The following is a 21,846-nucleotide window of genomic DNA, read 5'->3' on the forward strand; positions in this document are numbered from 1 at the left end:
TGCTGTTAATTGATCACTTTTCATTCTCCTCATGTTCTAAGCTATGTCTGATATGCTGTATTTCTGAGCTCTTGATATTTAGCATTAGAGGAGCTGTCATCCTACCTCTGTGTTAAAGTCTTGTATGTATTAGTGAATGTGTTATTTAGGTTTCTTTTCACCTAATGCCAGAGCTATCATCCTGTCTGTGTGTTGGGGAATTAGATTTATAGACTTCTTTACTGGTTCCAGCCGGCCATCACATGGTCTTGTGCATATGCTGGTGTGGTCAATATTCTCCATATTCACCCAAACCTTAAATTGTGAGTAATTGGTGGTCTAAAGCCTTGTAGTCTGTGGGTGTTCACGCATGTCTGGAGTCAAGAAAAGTAGAAGTGGTTATCTGGCTTGAACAAGCATCATCTCTTCCATTCATCCATTTGCAACAAATGTTCTCGAGCACCTCTGAGATACAACCTAGGAGAGTTTCTTGGGGTGATAACATTAATTGGCGTCGTTGCCGGGGAGAGGAGATTAAAGCTCAGCTTCCCTGGGAGAACGACACAGTTCCATGCTTTGATGATAGACAAGGTTTGGACACATTTCTGGTTGTAATCATCTATCTGGCGACTCTACTGGAGAACCTACCTGGTGGCGACTCCATGTTACATTTCTGGATCAGTTTGTGAGGCACACACGGAGAAATTCTCAGAAATCACCAGCTGACCTAGTGCCTGACCCTGAGAAGATTGTTAAGCAGAGGAAAACATCGCAGAAAGGAGCATCAAGGTCAGGTAAGCCTAAGAAATCTTATGTATCTCTGTAAGACAATATTATAGCTAAGAATAAACAGTTTGAAGACATAGAGCCTAACATTGTTAGTGAAGAAATACCTTCATAGATTCATAAAGCTCCTTGTTCATTTAGTTCCCCTTTGGATCTTACTCCAAAGAAAGCCTCCCATACAGTCTATCATACCTTTATCTCTGCCATCTATTTCACTGCTCCCTACCATCCAATCTGCCAGTATCCTTCCACTTACCCCAGTCATGGCAGGTTAGCAAGCTCCCACAAAGATGGACAGACATCAGGAGAAACAGCTGAACCAGGGAAAAATCAGTCATTGGCAGAAAATATAGCTTCTTGTGAATGGTATTTTGCCACGGCTCAGTTCTTGCTGAAGCTAGAAATTCCTCCAAGCCTTAGTTAAAGCCAAGCTAGATCTATTAAGCTCGGGGCATCCAAATATTGCATTCATGAAAATCTGCTCTACTGGAGGGACCCCTCTGGAATTCTTTTGAGGTGCCTGGACAAAGCACAATCCACGGAAGCGATGCAGCAGTTTCATTCCAACATATGTGGAGGACATCATTATTGGAAAACTACAGCCCACAAAATCCTCAAAGTTGGGTACTATTGGCCCACCTTGTTTGTTGATGTCTTTTCATTTGTTAAATCATGTGACAGGTGCCAAAGATTTGAAGGGAAGCAGCAATTGAAGTCCTTGCCCTTAAAACCCATACATGTTAGTGGCCCTTTTCAGCAGAGGGGCCTGGATTTCATTGGAGAAATCAATCCACATTCCAGTGGCCAACACAGATGGATCTTAGTTGCCACTGATTATTTCACTAAATGGATTGAAGCAATCCCTACCAGAAAGGTTGATCACCATGTGGTCATGAGGTTCTTGACAGAGAATATCTTCACCAAATTTGGTTGTCCACATAAATTGGTTATAGACAATGCAGCAGCCTTCAGGGAAAAAGAATTGGTGGATATGTGCAACTCAATGGGCATTAAGCTGGTTCATTCCACCTCATACTACCCTCAAGGAAATGGTCTAGCAGAATCTTTTAACAAAAGCCTGATACGAATAATTAAAAAACTGTTGGAAAACAACAAAAAGAATTGGGATTCTAAGCTCAAGTATGCACTATGGGCTGATAGAGTAACCACCAAGAAATCCACAAGGAATTCTCCATTCAAGCTGGTATATGGCACTGAGGCTGTATTCCCAATACAATTGACCCTCCCTATGGCAAATTTTTTGCAAGAAGAATAGAGTGAAGAAGAAGACATGGCAAAAAGGATCATTTTTTTGGCAGAGATACATCAAATCAGAGAACAGCTGGTCAAAAGGTCTGCAGCACATCAAAAGAAGATCAAGGAAGCTTTTGACAGGAGGACAAAAATAGATAATTTTCAGGTTGGAGACTTAGTTCTTAAATGGAATGCACTGAAAGAGAAGAAAGGCAACCATGGGAAGTTCGATGCTCTATGGACAGGGCCTTTTATCATTTCTCAGATCCAAGGGAACAATACTTTCATACTGCAAAGTATGGAAGGGGAGGCAGTTTTTGACGGCCCAATTAATGAGCGTTTTCTGAAAGTCTATGCCATTTAAGGCCTTTGGTATTAAGTCTGTAAATATGTTATTTTATCAGTTTTAGTGTAGACTCAGTTAGACTCCATGCCCAATGGAACACTAGGAAATTTTGCTAATTTGGTTTTCACAAGGAAGGCGACGATCTGCAGTTCTTGAGACCTCACAGGGAGGATCTCATCCCCAAAAGGAGCCAGTGTTAGCTCCGCTGTATAACGATGATTTTCTAATGTCAGAGATGATCTTGTTCCGCTTCATTCCGCTAAAAAGAAGCTCACAACGATCATCTTCTTTTCCCTTGCACTGCTCATTCTCCCTTCATCAGTCCTAAAAAAACTATTAATTCCTTTATTGGGTTCGGGTCTAATCGCTATCGCAAATCGCACCCATGTGTGTATCAAGGTCGCACCCCTCGGCTTCCACCGATGCGATATTGCAATGCGATATGATCACAATCGCATCCATGTGTGTATCAAGGCCTCGCCCCTCGGCTTCCATCGATGCGATATTGCGATGTGATCCAATCGCAATCACACGTCGCCATACGTAAAGGCCCAAAATTACCAAAAACCTGATCCGATGACTCTCGTCGAGCCCGATAAAGCAACTCGCTCAATCACTCCTCTGCCGTCCGATCAGCTCTGCCAAAATCCAACGGCCGATCCTTCTCCTTCTACTTGTCCACCTGCTGTGCAGTTCGCATCTCTTAACTGTTTTGTGCTCCTGAAGGATGAAGGTGACCCATCTACCAGTACCAAGTGCATTTCCTCCTCAACAACCGCATTCAACAAACAGTATGGCCAAGAAGGAAAAGGACAGAGCTCGAGTAGATAACCGCATTTAACAGTTATGGGATTTCATCCTATACGGCACCTCAGCCACCTGAGAGGACAACAGAGCGCAGGAAAAAAAATCAGATTCATCCACTTAAGCAAGCAAATACACCAGAGACTCCATCAGGCAGTTAAAGCGGTTGGTGGTCAATTATGACCCCTCCATACTTAGAATGGTCGAGTGCCTTTATAATGAAACTCTATATATACCCAGAAACAAGAGGTAATCAGGGTTGATGGTTGATGTTTTGATGTAAGGTTCAACTTCTAGAAACTGTGACTATTTTGATACTTGCAGTGTCTCGTCTTCATTTTCAGCTAACACAAGCTTCTTTTGTTGTTAATTGCTCACTTTTCATTCTCCTCCTGTTCTAAGTTGTGCCTGATATGTTGTATTTCTAAGCTCTTGATATTTAACATTAGAGGAGTTGTCATCCTACCTATGTGTTAAAGTCCTATATGTATCAGTGAATGTGTTATTCAAGTTTCTTTTCACCTAATGCCAGAGAGCTGTCATCCTGTCTGTGTGTTGGAGAATTACATTTACAGACTTCTTTATTGGTTGCAGCCGGCCATCACATGGTCTTGTGCATCTGTTGGTGTGGTCAGTATTCTCCATATTCAACCAATCCTTAAATTGTGAGTAATTGGTGGTCTAAAGCCTTGTAGTCTGGGGGTGTTCACGCATGTCTAGAGTCAAGCAAAGTAAAAGTGGTTATCTGGCTTGAACAAGCATCATCTTTTCCATTCATCTATTTGCAACAATAAGTTGAATTTGTAATGTTCCCGAGCATCTCTGAGATAAAACCTAGGAGAGTTTCTTAGGGTGATAACAGGCTCCACCTAAATCATATTCCAATAAATTACGTGATTATCATCAGTAACATACTTTTTAAGCAATGAAATATGAAACAGATTATGAATATGCATGTATGTTGGCAACGCGATCCTATATGCCACTGGGCCAATCCCCTTCGAAATTTCAAATGGCCCACAAAACCTAGTTTCTAACTTTGAGTAACCACTCCATTTTAGTGAATTTTTCTTGGCCTTCACTTTTAGGAAAACATGGTCACCCACTTTGAATTTCATGTTTAACTTGTTCTTATATGCATAGCTTTTCTACCTATTCTAGGATAGCTTTAAGTTTGTTTGATTTTCACCACTTACTCTTCCATTTCTTCGAGTGGATCTTGACCAACAACGGCCATGTTTACTAGATTTTCCCAAATCATAGGTGCATTGCATTTTCTTCCATACAAGGCCTCAAATGGGCTCACCTTTAAAGATGCTTGATACCCTTTGTTCTTTACAAATTCTGCCAAGTGCAAATACTCTTCCATTTTTTATGGTTTTCATAGCACATACATTCTCAGGATATGATCCAGGTGGATATTGGTGGCCACCCGCCTATTCCACCTAGACCTCTAGTTAGCTTCATATGTTTCCTTGATTATAGCAACATTTACGTTTTTAGCAGTTTTTCGTGTCCTGAACTTCCAGAGTTGTTTTGACCCCCTAAAAGACGTTTTTTTAGGTATGGGCATGTGGAAAATCCTGTAGTACTTGAAGGTATCTTTCCGGGGAGGTATCGTACGTGCCAAACATAAATCATATGACCAAGTTACGACCTCGGAAAGTTGGTTGCCCAACTAACCCCAACGGGGCCCACAAACTCTTTACGTTTCATCTCCTGGAGTTAGGGTTTTAGTTGTTTAGGGTTTTCTTCTGTTTTTTAATAATAAAAAGGCCCTTGAGCTTCATTGTAATATAATTCAGGAGATGTGGCCACCACATCTCTTCTTAGAGATAAGCTACCATCACCCGAGCTAGTTTATTTCCATTATGTATGTAAGCATCTTTCAATTCTTTGATATTAATGAAATGAAGTTTTATTTATGTTGCATCTTTGTATTTATGTTTATATATGTATTTTGTTGCATTCCTGCATAAGTCTGGATTAGCAGTATTAGAGTGGCCTACTCTTTCTTTGTTTTTCTTTGCATGTCCCAAACGAGGTCAGAGTATAAGGAGTTAGGGCTTGAACTGGTTGAACATTTGCAAGACCAACCTCGCAAACCCCGGAAACCTCCCATGGAGAAAGAAAATAAAGACGAGGGAGCAGGATATCCTTTCAAAATATTGCTTGAGGAAGCCCTTGAGTGACAGAGAAATGCGATGATGGATAACTTTGCCCAAATCCTTCAGCAGCTACTAACAAGCGACACAACTTCATCTAACAACCACTCTGGAGGTGCCACTCCTTTTAAGGTACACGTTAAATTTGATATTCCCATATTTGAAGGCCAGATAGATGCATACGTCATGGATAGATGGTTAAATTTGTTGGAAGGATATTTTTTGGTTCATGACTTTTCCAATCAAGAAAACATTACTTTTGCATTCCTTAGAGTCAATCCTTGGGTCAAGGACTGTTGGGAAACCTATTGTGAACAAACAGATGAGAGGGAATCCTCATTGTTTTCAGCTACACCCACTTTGAATTCTTTCCGAGACGCCATCAAGGAATAATATTACCTTGTTGGGAGCTTTGAAGACAAATACATAAAGTGGACCACGTTGCAGCAAGGAAGGGACCAAGATGTGTCAGAGTTCACAAATACTTTTCATAACTTTCACACGAAGCTGGATATCAAGGATTTTGAGTGACATTTGGTACTCAAGAACCGCGACTGTCTACACAAGTACATCCAGGACAAGATGGAGTTCCTGGACATCTCCTATCTTGGCATTGCCTATCGATGCATTGTCAATATCGAGCATAAATTTAAGCAGAAGAAGCGAGACTTTGGGTCTGCAAATCTGAAGCAAGGGAAAGGCACCCCAAACTGCAGAACAAAGTACAAATACAAGGTCGATCGACCTAGGACAACCCGCCGAAGCCGCAAGCAAATAACAACACCACAAAGACAATGAAGGACATAGGGAAATGGTGCGGGTTCCATAAGAGCTACACTCATAACACATGTGAATATCGGGTTAAATAATCACTAGTGGCTAAGTTGAAGGCTTTTGAATCGAATGCATTTTCTGACTCTGAGTTAGAAACTAACAAGGGGAAGAAAATTATTGATGTGGAGCTTAGTGCCACCGTTGCCACCACCAAGATCCAGAAGATTGAGCCGGAAGATCCATAGGAGGGGGAGCGACTCTTCCACTCACAAATGTGGGTGAATGGTTCTCTGCTACAGTTTATTGTCGACATTGGAAGCCAAAAGAACCTTATTTCATTAGAGGTCATGAAGCAATTGGACCTACCGACCACACCACACCTACAGTCGTACACCATTGAGTGGCTTCACCAAGGGTGAGATCTTCACGTCAGGTAATAGTGTTGCCTTCCCTACTACATGAAGCCCTTCACAGATGAGGTATTGTGTGATGTTGCTCCTGTTGAAGTTTGTGATTTATTATTAGGCCAACCATACTGGTGCAAATGTCATGTTGTGTATGAGTCTAGGCATCACATTGTCATTATTTCTTTGGGAAATAAATTATATGGGATACCAGAGGTAGCATCGCCTACCACCATCTCTTTGATCTCTGCGAAGAAATGTAGTAAGATCATTTCCCAGACTGGGAAATTTGTCTTCCTTATGATTCACCCTCAGGGCAAGAAGAATATTGTGGCCACATCCACAACCTCCAGACATGGATCCTCTGCACGATAACAACAGATGGACAAGGTCGTGGAAGAGTACAAGGACATCTTCACCTCCCCCACTAGGGTACCCCTACATTGTCAAGTGAAGCACTCCATTGATTGACCCTGGGCACGCCGCTACCTAACGTACTGATCTACTTACACTCTGTTATGGAGAATGATGAAATTAAGAGGTAGATTTAGGAGATGTTTCAGAAAGGGAACATTAGGCCAAGTTCATCACCTTGTGGGAGCCTGATCGTGTTGTTACAGAAGAAGGATGAACTTGGAGACTTTGTATTGACTATCGGGCATTGAATAAGATCATTGTCTGGAATAGGTATCCAATCCCATAGATTGATGACCTTCTATACCAGGTCAAGGGAGCCAAATATTTCAACAAGATTTACTTGACCTATGGTTATCACCAATTACTAATTGAAACCTCTAATGTGTGGAAGGCTACCTTCAAATACAAGGAGGACCTTTTCGAATGGCTGGTCATGCCAATCGGGTTAACGAATGACCCCACAACCTTCATGCAGTTGATGGACGACATCTTGCAGCCCTTTACCAACTCATTCCTGGTAGTGTACCTAGACGACATCCCTATCTTCAACCAAAGTTGGGAAGAGCACATACACCATATCTGACACGCCCTCCAAACCCTACAACATCACAAACTGTGTGCTAATTTGGAGAAATGTACTTTTGGTATGACCTAGGTTCAATATCTAGGATACATCATTAATGAGAAGGGTGTGCATGTGGACCCATCCAAGATACAAGTTAATCAAGCTTGGCCAGCCCCAGCCACTTCAACAGAGCTCCGCAGCTTTCTGGGTCTTTCCAATTTCTATCAAAGGTTTGTGTTGGGATTATCTCATATCACTTGACCTCTAAGTCAAGTCACCAAGGAAGGAGCGAAAGAAAATTTCTTTTGGTCTGAATCTCAATAGAAGGTGCTTGTTGAGTTAAAACATCACCTATGCTCTACACCGGTGCTCACATTACCAGACATGCAATAACCATTTTAAATTGAGACAAACGCCTCCAACTATGCTATTAGTGTAGTTCTTACCTAACAGTGGCATATCATAGTGAGACACTTTCAGATACAGTCCGAAAGTATCCCACTTACGACAAAGAGATGTATGTTATTGTGCAGGCCCATCGACAATGGAAGCATTACATTATGGGGAAGAAAATGGTCATCCACAGAGATCACCGACCCATGCAATTCATACAGACACAAGGGAAGTTGCCGAATAATCGCCATAAAAAATTGTCCACATATTTGCAACAATTCCATTTGAACATCAAGTACAAGAAGGGAAGCACTAATAATGTTACAAACTGTCTCAGCCGACCATCAGTTATGGTGTTGACTGTTGTGCTCGACTCTTATGGACACGAGGCTTCAAGGTGGCCGCATCTTTACAACAACGATCCAGGATTCAACAACACATACCAGATGCTCCTAGAAGGCAATCAAGTTCCATATTTTCACCTCTAGAGCACATTGTTATGCCACCTGGGACACCTTTGTGTTCCTACAAGCGAGTGTGCCAAGATGATTTGGGAGGTACATTAGATCCTACACTGCTTGCGCCATTGCCAAACCAAAAATCAAGAAGTAAGGCCTATATACTCCTTAGCAAACTCTTAGTCGGTCTCAGGACTCCATCTCCATGGATTACATGTCGGACCTTCCTTCTACTAAGCATGGAAATGGTTGCGTGTTCGTAGTCGTCGATTGATTCTCTAATATGGCCATTTTGGTGGATTGCAAGAAGAGTATCACATCAGAAGCTACTGCTAAGCTATTCTTTGAATGAGTGTGGGCACATTTTGGGATCCCATAGTCCATTATCTCAGATCGGGACAATAGGTTCCTGGGTACATTTTGGTCAAGCCTCTGGTCGATGTTGGATATCAAGCTCACTAAGTCCACAACCTTCCACCCCCAAACTGATGGCCAAATAGAGGTTGTTAATAGGATGATCATGCACATTTTGTGCATGTAAAACTCGAAGAATCCACGCACATGGGATGAAAGCCTCCACTATGTCTAGCACAACTACAACAAATCTCTCCATAGCTCGATTAGCCACAACCCCTTTCAGGTGGGGTTGGGATTCCAGCCACTATGTCCCATTGATGTGGTCATACCATTTGAAACTACTATATCAGATTCAGCTCATGTCCATTCTGAAGCTGACCGGGCTAACAACTTCATTGAGTGCATTCAGCACCTCCTCCCGCAGGTCCATGACATATTTGATAGAGTCAATGCTAAGTACAAGCAACATCATGATCAACATTGAGTGCCATACAAGTTCCCGATGGGCGACAAAGTTTGGTTACATTTGTAGAAGGAGCGCCTCAGTGGGCCCCACTGCAAGCTTTTCCCGCTCCAATATAGGTCGTACACGATCAGCAAGATTGTAAGGGGCAATGCCTTCAAGCTCAACATCCCACCGTTCCTTGGTTTCCACCTAGTACTCAATGTGTACCAGTTGGGACCATATTTTTCTCCATTGTTGGACACATCCAACGTTGTTGAGCAGCTGACACCAATAGAGCTCAACCCAAGTTGCGGCGTGCAAGCCACAACTAACAGGATCATGGACACACAAACCAAGAACACTTGTCAGTAGAGGATCAAACTATATCGAGTTGTCAAAGCAGCTCAACTCCTTCACTAGGGAAAGTGGTTCACCAAGGACCACACTCAACATAAATTCACTCACCTCATGGAGACTCTGCACGTAATGGGGACCATTGCTTCCTAAGGGGGGAGGACTGATCTAGGCAGATATTGGTGGTCACCCGCCTATTCCACCTACATTTTCGTTTGGTTTTGCTTGTTTCCTTGATTATAGCAGCATTTAATATTTTTAGTTTTTCGGGTCCTAAACTTCTGAAGTTGCTTTGACCCTCTAAACGATGACTTTTTGAGGTCTACAACAGGTCCATAGTCATAAGTAGGGGAACGTGGAAAATCCTTTATTACTTGGAGAGATCTTTCCAATGAGGTATCATACATGTTAAATGGAGATCATATGACCAAGTTACGACCCTCTGAATTTGACTGTCAAACTAACCCCAACGAGGCCCACGAACTCTTTGCATTTGATCTTTTGGGGGTAGTGTTTTAATTGTTTAGGGTTTTCCTTTATTGTTCAATAATAAAAAGGCCCTTGAGCCTCATTATAACACAGTTTAGAGGATGTAGCCGCTACATCTCTTCTCAAAGATAAGCTACCATCGTCTAAGCTAGTTTAATCCATTCTTTATGTAAGCATCTTTCAGTTCTTTGATATTAATGAAATCAAGTTTTATTTCTGTTGTGTCTTTGTGTTTATGTTTATATTTGTATTTCGTTGTGTTCCTACATAAGTCCGAATCAGAATATCTTCAATCACTTGATTGACCCTCTCTATCTATTTATCTGAATATGGATGATATGTTGTACTAAAGTTTAAATTGGTTCTAGAACCATTGAATAAACCTTTCCAAAAGTTTGATGTAAACTTGGGATCCTTGTCTAAAATTATTTCCTTAGGCACACTATGTAGCCTAGAAATTTCCCTTATAAACTTCAACGATATTTGTTGCCTTGTGTGTTAACCTCATTGGAATGAAATGTATAACCTTAGTGAGCTTATCCACCACTACCATGATGGAATCACGCTACCTCACGGTCTTGGGAAATTTTGTAATGAAATTAGTAAAAACAATGTCCCATTTCCACTCATAAATGGGTATTAGTTGTAGTAATCTAGTTGGATGTTTATGCTCATCCTTAACATTTTGGCACTCTAAACACCTAGTTATATAATCAACAACTTCATTTTTCATACATTTTTTAAAGTATTCACTTTTTACAGTCAAAATTGATTTTTGGTACCTTAGGTGTCCAACATAAGGTACTTGGGAAGGGTGAAGTTCAACCCCTAGAGCATGAAAGTATAGACCATCCTAGTGAACTCACATCCAAAAAGAGATGAGAGGAGGAATCAAAGTGGGTGCATCATAGAAGGGACTTAAATTCCCCATTTTCTAAGATTTTCTTATATGCTCATCATTCCTAGGGATCCACATAAGATGTGCACGAATCAAAGGGAAAGTGGATTGTAGGAGTTTCCATATTGGAGAACCTACCTTTTCTATTGGAACTTGATCAAAGTAACAAATTCAATGTCCCATAAGATATTTATTATGAATGACTTCTTCTCACAAGGCTTATATGTCCATGAGGAGTCATTAACACTATTTATCAATGACTTCTTTCCAAGAGGCGTATATGTCCATAAGGAGTCTCTAATACTATTTAATAAGGACATTGAGGTGGGTTTTGATCTACTTATGTGTGCAACTATCACAAAACCATATAATCTCTCTAGGTGGGGAGTCTCTAATACTATTTAAGAAGGACATGGAGGTGGGTTTTGATCCATGTATGTGCGCACCTATCACAAAGCCATATACTCTCTCTAGGTGCAACCACATGTTCAACCACTACCTCAAGGTATCCCCATGGCTTTCAGGGTAAGAGACCGTCATGAGAATTGAACCTTTCTCAATAGTGAAAACCTTCTCTTTTTTCACCATTGGATAAATATAAAAGAACATGGGGGTGGGCTTTGATTAACTAATGTGTGGATAGGTCACGATATCATTAATATAATCTTTTAGAGGCAACTACATATCTAACCACTACATGAAGGTGTCCCCATGGCTTCTACAGTAAGTGGCCCTCAAAGAATTGAACCTTGCACAATGGTGAAAATCAACACTCTTCACCATAGGATCTAACATGTTTAGGCTTTAAAAAGTATGACCTGGGAGTGGTCTTTGATCCACTTATGTGTACATGGATCACGAGACAACTAATATCATCTCTCTAGGTATAGCCAATTTTTTTACCACCATCTCAAGGTGTTTGATGAATTCCATAACTCACCCTCATGAGAATTGAACCTTACCCACTAGTGAAAACTCCTTATTTCTCATCATTGAATCTAATCCCTTTGAGCATAAATTTTGTTTTTATATTAAAAATAATACTTTTAACAAATTGAAATTAACAACTCATCAATGACAACATTAATTAAAATTGTGAATATTGTGCAAATAATAATAGTGATAGGAGAAATAATTATTAGGTGGATGGTAGGGATTTAACCTTCATAGAATATTCTAAAATAATCTTGGTAGTATACACAAATCAAAAGTTGAAATTTATTTCCAAAGTAGTTTCGCCCTTTTTGTCCTTTTAGTCTATTTGATTAATTAGGAAAAAAAATCATGTGAAAAAATGTCTTATGAAGTGAGTTATGGTTATTTGGGCATTTGGTATTGGTAAACCATGATATTGTAACAAAGTCTATTTACAGATTAGGAATCTCCATGTTAAAGTGGGAGTAAATATCCATGGTTAAGAATCTTGTTCCATGTTTTTTAAAATGTATATATGTTTAACTTATATATTGACGATGCCTGTAATTAGAGAGGAAGGAACCAGGGAGGCTGAGCGACTCAGGGTTTGCCTGCATGTATGGTTTCGAACCCTCCTAATGGGGTTTGCAGGCCGGTCCACGGCCCTGTAAACCCCCACTTGCATCCTGTACCCCCAGCTTACACGTTATTGGCCCTCGCGTTTTTACCTTGGGTCCCCCGCGGCTCGTGGTTTCTTTTTTCCTCTTTTACCCAGGCTCTTGGCGTACTTTCTCATTTCACCAAGTTTCTTTTACCCTCCAAGGGTTTTACTGTGCAGCCTGCTATCCCGGTTCGAAGCTCCCGATCCGTCATTCGCCGACAGCTTGAAGACAGCAACAGACGATCGTGACCAGCAGCTTGACCTCCAACAGCATTTCTCCAACGGATACTCCGCTGTCGGTGCCGACGACCTGCGGTTACCTGGTTTCGAGGCTGTCCCTCTCAGGCGGTTACCAGTTTTCCGAGGAAGGAGCTGCAGCTGTCACCATGGATTCGGAGGAAGTTGATTATTCGGAGTCCCCGCTGGCGGAAAGCTCCATCTGGCATACCACGTTTGCCTCATCTGGGGGTTTACACAGTGAGCCATTATCTGCTAGTCTGGAGCATCTGTCGCCCTCCATCGACCCCTCACTCCCCTCCTCGCTTTACCCTGGTGAACCCTCCTCCTGGAACTCATTTGCGGTCCCCTCGCCTGCTTCACTAGGGTTTCTGGCGGATTGCCTTCAGACTTCCCCGGTTACTGCTTCCCCTCAAGGCCCGGTTAATCCCTCCCATCCCCCGCCCCCGGTTACCTCCCTGGAGCTCCCCTCCCTCTCTTCGGCAAACCCTCCCACTTCTCTCACGGTCCCGGTCTCGGGTCCCTCCGCCCCCTCCGGTAGTTATCAAGCTGTCCCTCCCCTCCCTGAAGCTTTCCCCTCGCACGGGGCCATCCCCCCTCCCCCCACTCCCTCCCTCCCCCCGTGGGTTCACAGGACTCCGAAAATCAGGGCCGTATGTCCTCCAGACCTGCAAAGAAGCAGCGTTGTTACAAGTCTACTGCGGAGGACGTTTTCCTTCGCCTGGAAGAAGATATTCAGTGGGGCGAAGTCATGGATCTAGCGGACTGTGTCCTGGTGGGAAGGATAAGAGGCAGACATGCATCGGCTGCAAAGTTAAAACAGTGGGCGACCGAGATTTGGGGACCATATCTTGCGGATCTGCCATCGGTCCAGACCTTTGTTCGAGGATGGTTTGCTCTCCGTTTCGCAAGAGCGGACCACACGAGCTGGGTTTTATCCTCATTCTGGCATTTTGAGAAAGCCCCGGTTCTCCTAAAGCGGTGGACACCCCTCTTCGACCCGGAGACGGAGCTTTTAGGCATTGGACCAGTTTGGGTCCGGCTCCCGGGACTACCTCCGCAGTACTGGTCGGAAGACATCTTCAAAAGAATTGGGAATGCCCTCGGCACCTTCATGGAAACAGACAAGTCATATATTGCATCAGGCTCTTTGGCATTCGCAAGGATACTTGTTCACATGGATACCAGGGGGGAGTGCCTGAGCACATTACTATCCAATGGAAAGCTACTTCAAGGCGGCAGAAGCTGGACTACGAAGGCATTCCCTACAGATGCAGAAGATGTCATCAGGTTGGACATCTATACAGGGATTGCCCCCTCCTCCAGAAGTCTCAGCAGAATGCTCCAGGCCAGGAACTACCCTCCTCTGAGGGAATGCCAGACCCTCCGGTTGCAGCGGCACCAAGAGCGGACAACTTCATCAACTCGGATACGGTGGAAGCGCCCCAAGCCCCTCGCCGCAGGAAGCAGACATCAAAAGCGCCCAGGCCTCCATCCCCTCCGCTGACTCGTTCAAAGGCTGCAAAGGGAGCGGTCTTCTCCTCGGGTATGTCCACTTTTTCGTCTGCATCTATTTCTCAGTTTGCTTCTTTAAGCTTATCATCGGCTGGCATCCCCCCTCCCATCAGACTCCCGCCCCCCTCCTCCCCGTCGGCACAGGACCTGGTAAAGGTACCCTGTACATCCCTCCTCCCTGTCGGCTCACTGTATGTTACCTGCCCCATACCTGGACATACAGGGCACCCTTCATTATCCTCCTCCCCCTCTTTCCCTCTCCCTTCCTTTCCCTCGCCATCCCCCTCTGTTAATTCAACTCCGCGATATCCCACCCGATCGTTATCAAAACTGAAAACCTCGGACGCTGTGGGTATGCCGGTGGATCCCCAGCTCTTTTCGCCCAAGCAGGGGCGTGGTCGACCCTCTTCAAAATCCATTGCTCAGAAACTTACGGAGGAAGAAATCCTCCTTGGAAAACAAAAAACTCTTCCCAGGGCCCTTAGAGCGCATGTTACCCTCCCTGATCCTCCTCCATGATTATTTTGTCCTTCAACTGTAGAGGGTTGGCCAGCCCGGACAAAAAATTGGCCCTGAAACGACTCTTACTCTCAAACCCTGTGGACATTATCTTCCTACAAGAAACTTTATGCAAAGCAGACTCGGCATCCTCTATTCTGGGCTCATGGCTGCCTGGATGGACTTTCTCGGCCATTGATGTCTCAGGCCGATCAGGAGGAATAGCCATTGGGTTCAAGAACAAATCCATTCAGCTAAACAACATCTGGGGTGGAGGGGGTTTTCTGGGGGCAGAGATCTATTCGAGGGACTTGGAGGAAAACCTCATGGTTTTAAATGTTTATGGCCCCTGTATTAACAGAGAGCATTTCTGGCTAAAGCTCTTTGGCTCCCCTATTCTACAAGCGGAGAATATCATCCTGGGTGGAGATTTAAATTTCTCAATAGGATTCTCTGAATCCTGGGGACACCTTGCTCAAATAGATCCCCTTTCTGATTTCTTTGGGCGGATCCTGGAAGATCACCACTGGATTGATCTCCCTACAGCAAAGCTTCAATTCACGTGGAAGAACAACAGATCAGGGGATCAAAGCCTAGCGAGAAGGCTGGATCGTTTCATCATGAAAGAAGGACTCTGCCCCCTTTACCCTCGAGCTCGTCAATGGGTGGGAAGTGGAGGGATCTCGGACCATAGGCCCATTTTCCTGGAAATTGAAGCAAGACAACGAGCTCAAAATGCCCCTTTTAAATTCAATGCTACTTGGCTCCGGGATCCATCATACTTAAAGCTGATAACGGATTACTGGAATGCACACCCAATTTCGGAGAATATGGACCCGGCAAATGGTTTGGTGAGAAATCTCCAAGAAATAAAAGGAAAATCTAGAGAATGGGCGAAATCGAAGAGGAAACAGGATGATCAGATTCTCTCCCAGGCGGAGCAAGCAATTGAGGCTCTTGAAGAAAATTCAGATGGAACCTATTTATCTCCCGAACAAAAATCATTGTTTGAAGAATTAATCAAAAGGAGATCTCAGATTCTTAGAGATAGGGAGGACTCTTGGAGACTCAGGAGCAGAGCCATCTGGCTCAAGGAAGGGGATGAAAATTCAAAATTTTTCCATCGTTTTGCAAACGGGCGAAAGGCAATCAACACTATTTGGGAGCTGAAAGATGAACATGGTCATCAGGTCAGCAGTCAAGGGGGACTGGCTCATCTTGCAACCTCTCATTTTAAGAATATTTATAAAGCCCCAAATCAAGCAAACCTCTTGGAAATAATGAGGGTTGCAGAACTTTTCCCTAGATTTGTGGATGAGGAGGAGGCAGAGGAGCTGACAAGGGATATCTCTCTGGCGGAATTGGAAGCCACCATCAAAGGTTTCCAAAAGGACAAAAGCCCGGGTCCGGACGGCTGGACCATCGAATTCTTCATAGCTTTCTTTGAGCTCATTGGGAATGACATCCTCAAAGCTATCAACCATTGTTGCCAAACTGGATCTATCCCCTCTAGCATCAAAGCCACTTTCATCGCCCTCATCCCAAAATCGGATAAGCCAGTATCCTTTAATGAATTCAGGCCTATCTCGCTCTGCAATTGCCTCTACAAGATCCTTGCCAAAATTCTAGCGAACAGGCTTAAGCCCATCCTTTCGGCCAACATATCCTCCGAACAATTTGCTTTCCTCCACAAGCGCCAGATCCATGAAGCTATTGGCACTGCTCAAGAACTCCTCCATTCTATGAAAAGCAAAAACCTCAAGGGTATGATCCTCAAGGTGGACCTCTCAAAGGCCTTTGATAGGGTAAATCTTCTTTACATCAGAATGCTCCTCACTCACCTGGGTTTCCCTTTCCTTTTCATCAAAAGAATCATGTGCTGCATCTCTGATGTACCTTTTAGTGTCCTCCTTAATGGTTCCCCCTCCCCTTTCTTCTCTGCTGAAAGAGGGCTCCGACAGGGTTGCCCTCTATCCCCTCTCCTTTTTCTACTCATCATGGAAGGCCTAAGTAGATTGATTGCAGCAGAACACCGAAGAGGTCGTATTAAAGGGATCAAAATCACAGACAACTGTTTCCTCACACATCTCCTTTTTGTGGACGACGTGCTAATTTTCTTAAATGGAGGCATGGCTGACTCATCGGCTTTACATCAGGTTTTTGACCTCTTTCAGAAAGCTACAGGGATGGTAATAAATGTTGAAAAATCCACCCTCTCAGAGCTCGGTTGTTCTCCACATGAAGTTATCTACACCAGGAATCGCTTCCCCTTCCATATTCACCCATTGGAGGAAGGGCTAAAATACCTGGGTTTCCGGATTAAACATGGAGGTTACAGAATAGCTGATTGGACTTGGTTAATCTCTAAGGTGGAGAAAAGAATCAATGTCTGGTATAACAGATACCTCACTAGGGCAGGCAGACTCATTCTAATTAAAGCTGTGCTAGAGGCAACGCCGGTGTACTGGATGTCTTTGGCTTGGATACCAAGGGGGATACTCTCAAGGCTCCAACAAATCTGCTGCAGATTCTTATGGAAGGGATCAAATCAAGGAAACCTATTCGCCTGGGTAAAATGGGATACAATTGCATTACCAAAGAAATGGGGAGGATGGGGAATTAAGAGACTAGATTTTTTTGCAAAGGCTCTCGCTGCAAAAATGGGTTGGCAGCTCCTCACATCCAATAGTCTCTGGCAGAAAGTTGTCTTGGAAAAATATATTGCTCCTGAAAGTGTCTTCAGCTGGATCCGCAGGGAACATAGGGGAAGTGGCAACCACTCCATTATCTGGAAAGCAGTCCTAAATTCTCTTCCCTTAATCAGGGAGGGCCTGACCTGGAGAATAAAGCAGGGAACCTCTGTTCGCATTGGTGAAGACCCCTGGATTGGCTGTGGAAACATGCAAAGATTATCTGAGCGACTCCTCACTCATCTAAGGGATCAAGGAGTCACGCACATCGCCCACATAGCAGACCATGAAAACTCTGGTTTCCTCCATCAAGCTTGGAGGTCTTCCCGAGATCTCCACATCCCGGATCAATGGAGACAAGAATGGAATTCTTACACTGAGGCTCTCTCACAAGCTCACATCAGAATATCGGAGGGAGAAGACGAGATTGTCTGGGCTCATGCAAAATCAGGAACATACTCCCCAAAAGATGGTTATATGCAGCTGATGCAACACCATCAGCCAGAAATATCTCAGCCATGGTGGAAATCCATCTGGCATCTAAAAGCCGCCCCCAGAACTCGGCTGCTCATGTGGGCTATTCTATCCAACAAGATTCCTACGGGGGAAAATCTGATCAAAAGGTCTTTCAATGGCCCTTTTTGGTGCCATCTCTGCAGAAGTAACGTGGAAGATACGGAACATTTTTTTCTCACCTGTCCGAAGACTCTTGAATTATGGTCACTCCTCTCTTCTCGTTCCCCTTCCCCTCACCTGTGGCAAGGCCAGTCTATCACTGAGGCTTGGGCTACCTGGCAGGTTCAGCACTCAGGAAAAGACAGGAACATCCCCCTCCTCATGTGCTGGTCAATCTGGATTGCACGAAATAGAGCAATTTTTGACCAAAAAACCCCTCTTTGGCCGATCACCATTGCCCACATTGTAGCAGACCTCGCTCTCATTCCTGATGACCCCCCACAGGCCCCCCCTAGAACTATCACCCCTGAACACATTGACAAATCTTTCCCCTGGGCATATTTTGATGGCTCAGCTCAAGAGGATGGATGTGGGGGGGGAGGCATTCTTTACTTGCGGGAGAACCATTCCTTCTCGCTACAAATTCCACTGGGCAGAGGCACAAACAACTTTGCGGAACTCTCCACTGCAAAATTTCTCATATCTTTTGCATTAGAGAAAGGATGTTCAAAATTACAACTGTTTGGTGACTCCATGATTGTTTGCAACTGGCTAACAAGAAAATCTATTTGCTCTGCTTTCACTTTGAGACACATACTGGATGAGGCACTCAGACTAACAGATGCTTTTGAACACTTTGACTGTCGACACATATACAGGGAGCGCAACTCACGGGCGGATTACCTATCCAAACAAGCAGCGCAGAGGCAAGAAGAGACCTGGTTAATTCAAGAAGACCAGGATGGTACCTACTTTCAGCACTATCATAGACCCTTTGTCGACCAGGCACAAAGGGAAGCTCTCATATGAAAGGGGTTCCAACATGCACTTTTATTTACTGTTCTTGTATATATGCTTTCATATATTTCTGTCTAGTTTCAAGACTGTTATGGACTATGGTGACAAAACTACTATTATTTTTTGGTAACAAATTTTGGGCAGCAACTACAGCTGCATAAGAATGATTTGAACAATGAACTCTATGGCTGGTTTATTTTTGGTTTATACCTCTCCAAACTCCCTGCGTGGATAACAGTTTGATGAGAGAAGAAAATACATCATAGAATATCTGGTTTTTCTAGTGGCTTGGAACAATGACAAGCCTATTTCTGGTTTATTACAGAGAGGCAATCAGCCTCGATATGCATATGCACTGCATCTACAAAATGTAATCTCTATGATTAATAGAAATTACGACTTTTTTCTACGGGAAAAAAACTTATATATTAATTCTTTTTATAATTAGTAATAATAATAATAATAATTTAAAATAAAGTTATAATTTAGTCCCCGGTGAGGTTGGAGGAACATGGCTATATGAGGGATGGGAGTGGGGATTATTCCCTCTCGTCTACTCAAATGAAGGACATGTGGCATATCGTCAGCATGTAGTACGAGCTTTAGAGAAGCATCACATAGAAGATAGCCTTATATGCAGGTCGGTGAGAGTGGCATCGTTGTTTGTGAGTTGGGTTATGGGTATATGTGAGGAGGCTGTGAAGAGTTTGCACAGGTCACCAACATGTGCATGCCTCTTTGTATTTGGTTCTCTATGACAAAGTATCACGATTGCAAGTGAAGAATTTCCCGTGGTGTTGCTAGCAGCCAAATGCACCAAGTCTAGGATCCAAGAGAGCTTGAATGTTGAAGTTTGCTCTGCTTTTGGGTGGGTTTTGTGCAGAGGGAATGCTTTTTAAATAGGGCCGCTGGAGGAAGCTTTTTATTTTTGGGCTTTGCAATACATACTCTGCTAAGTTTTCTCGACTACTCTTGTGGTATTCATGGAATTTCACTTTCATTTAGTAGAGAGGTAGTGCTTTGTAGTGTTGTATGTTCCTTGTTGCTTTTATTTTTGGTGGAGGGTTGCCTGGGTAACCATGATTTCAAGGTCAATGGTGGCTGTAATTGGGGGTCAATAACAAGTGCTTGGGTCATGGTATTGTTTTTGGATACTCAGGAGTTATGTTTGGTAACTACAAGCCCCTTATCATGAGCTAGAGATCGCAGTCAAGGGGTTGCAAGTGCGGTGAGCATAGAGCCCTATTTTGAGTGTTTCCCTATTATATTTTTCTTGCAGTATGCGAGAATTCCCAGTCAATGGTGATTAGCAGAAAATTCTCCATATGGATTAGGAGAATTAGGGCCATGGGTTGGTTCTCAGGGCCTCTGGCATATTACTCTCGCTCTAGGAAGTGTTGGGCTAATTTGGGCAAGGTCGATGTTGTTAAGAGAAGAGAGTCGACATTCTTTTGGAGTGTCAATTTGGAGAGGAAAAGTGGCAGCTCTTGCTGGGATTTGCCTGTCCTAGGTGAGGTCTGGATTCATTATTATTGGCACTTGTTTGTTGGGTACCAAGATCTAGAGTTGTGGCTAGATCTTTGCATATTGTTGTACATTTAGAAGTGGTCGCAATGGGGTGGGGTTGGTGTGAGCATGCACAAGCAGTGTGGTAGAGCGTAGAGAGGGTTCAACCTTAGAGCATAGTGAGCTGAGCACAAAGGGGAAGTCGAAGATATGGGGGAAGAGGATGGAGTGGAAGCGAGGTTGTAGGAGGAGGTGGCCCTCAACCATGCCCCTTCTCTAGTACATATGTACGTTCCTCCTACTCCTCATGCCTTGGGCTCACATCTTCAATACTTCCCCCATTTCTTGGAACAACTGGGACAAAACCACCATGATGACCATAAAGAGGTCATAGCCTTCATGAATGATTTGTAGCAAAATTAGTGGACTATGGAGGATCCTTTGGGTTCACTTCGATAGGGCTAGAGTAGAATGTCTGAGCGATTGGAGCACCTGCAGTAGAATGTCTGAGCGATTGGAGCACTAATAAGTAGTCATTGTTATAGTACTATGGGCCAATACCATAGCTTATCAATACCATATGTCAATATGACACATGTTGAAATGACATTTTCTTTAATTAATTAAATTTTAGATAAATCAATTAAAATGCACAACTAACTAGCATATAAATATGTGAATACTACAATGAATATTGTAGCATATTTCATGGAGGTTGAATCTTTACCATCTATCTATTAATTACTGATAAAGCCTATTTATAGAATAAAATAGAATGGACAAAACCCTCTTTCTATATATATATTAATTATTTAAAACAAATTTTTTATTTTTTATTTTAACAAAATAATATAAATATTTTAATGAATGGTTATGTTTTCTTTTGTAGGTTTAGTGGGAATAAATCTTCATCATGTCCAATATTCACAATTATAGGGGTAGGGAATTGAACCTGTGATGTCACATGAAGGAGTGCCTTAACAAAGCACCAAATATTCACAATTATAAAGGCAGAGAATTGAATCTATGACTGCACATCAAAGAGTGTCTTAACAAAGCACCAAATCACTGTGTATCTAAAACCCTAAAACTTATAATGAATAATTATGCTATTTTAAAAATGAAAGGATTAAAAAATAAATAAATAAAAATTTGGCATAATTTAAAGAAATTCCGATTTCTACGGTGCGAAAGTCTGTTTTCCCCGAAAGTTCATCGTTTCATCATTTTCTACGATCCGAAATTTATATGACCGTAGAAATTTGATCAACATTTATTCCAATCAATGGACACAGAAAATTTTCACATGGCCAATGTATAACGCGTAAGCACTCTAATGGGTATGTCAATGCAATGAGAATGACTCTTGGGCGCATATAATGGGCAAACCCAGAACTGTACCGCACAATACTTATTACCAAAGCGACAGAAAACACATTCATCTTCCCGGAACCTTCGAAGGT

The 21,846-nt window shown here is 43.0% G+C and overlaps 1 protein-coding gene across 3 annotated transcripts in view; it reads left to right on the top strand.

The window, feature by feature from the left end:
• Nucleotides 1-21,846, top strand: part of LOC149241464 (calcium-transporting ATPase 5, plasma membrane-type-like) — a 314,590-nt gene that overhangs the window by 99,823 nt on the left and 192,921 nt on the right. The window lies entirely within an intron of this gene.

The sequence above is a fragment of the Pinus tabuliformis genome, chromosome 8 (genome assembly GCF_031772625.1).
Source record: "Pinus tabuliformis cultivar Carrire ecotype Pingquan chromosome 8, CPIR1, whole genome shotgun sequence".
NCBI lineage: Eukaryota > Viridiplantae > Streptophyta > Pinopsida > Pinales > Pinaceae > Pinus > Pinus tabuliformis.